Below are 611 nucleotides of genomic sequence, written 5' to 3' on the forward strand. Positions count from 1 at the left end.
CATGTTTTTGCTATTGTGAATAGAGCTGCAGCAAACATACATGTGCAGGTGTCTTTTTTGTAGAATGATCTGAGTTTCTCTGGGTATATTCCCAATAGGGGAATTGCTGGGTCATGCGGAAGATCAATTTCTAGTTCTTTCAGAAATCAATGACAGAGTTTCTTATGCATCTTTAGAAATAGTTTGGTCTCGTTAAAAAGAAAGAAAAAGAGAGTAGTATAAAAAGGGAGAGGATTTTACCTTCTCAAAATCAACTTCAACATGTTGAATATTTTGCCAGTGTTCTGTCATTTAAGATTATTGTCCTACCTCACCCCTTTGATTAAAGTCTACTTAAGAACCGGAACTGATTCTCTAAAGTGTATTTCTTTAAAGTGCAGTGAAGTCATACCCTTGGTGCTCAGCTGGGCTCTCGGAGACACAGGATTCTCACTGGCTCCCAGGATCTAGAAGACCAGGGACCCAACATAAACACTTCCCAGCCTCGGGCAATTTGAAGTAATTTGCCTGAGAGGCACATGCACTTGTCTGCAGGGGTGTGTGGGACAACCAGAAAACACCCCAGATAAGTTGCAGACCACCAGCAGGACTTGCTGGTAAGTGGGATGGTG

Source organism: Carlito syrichta, unplaced genomic scaffold (genome assembly GCF_000164805.1).
Source record: "Carlito syrichta isolate Samal-C Ts95f unplaced genomic scaffold, Tarsius_syrichta-2.0.1 Scaffold304408, whole genome shotgun sequence".
In the NCBI taxonomy this organism is placed as follows: Eukaryota; Metazoa; Chordata; class Mammalia; order Primates; family Tarsiidae; genus Carlito; species Carlito syrichta.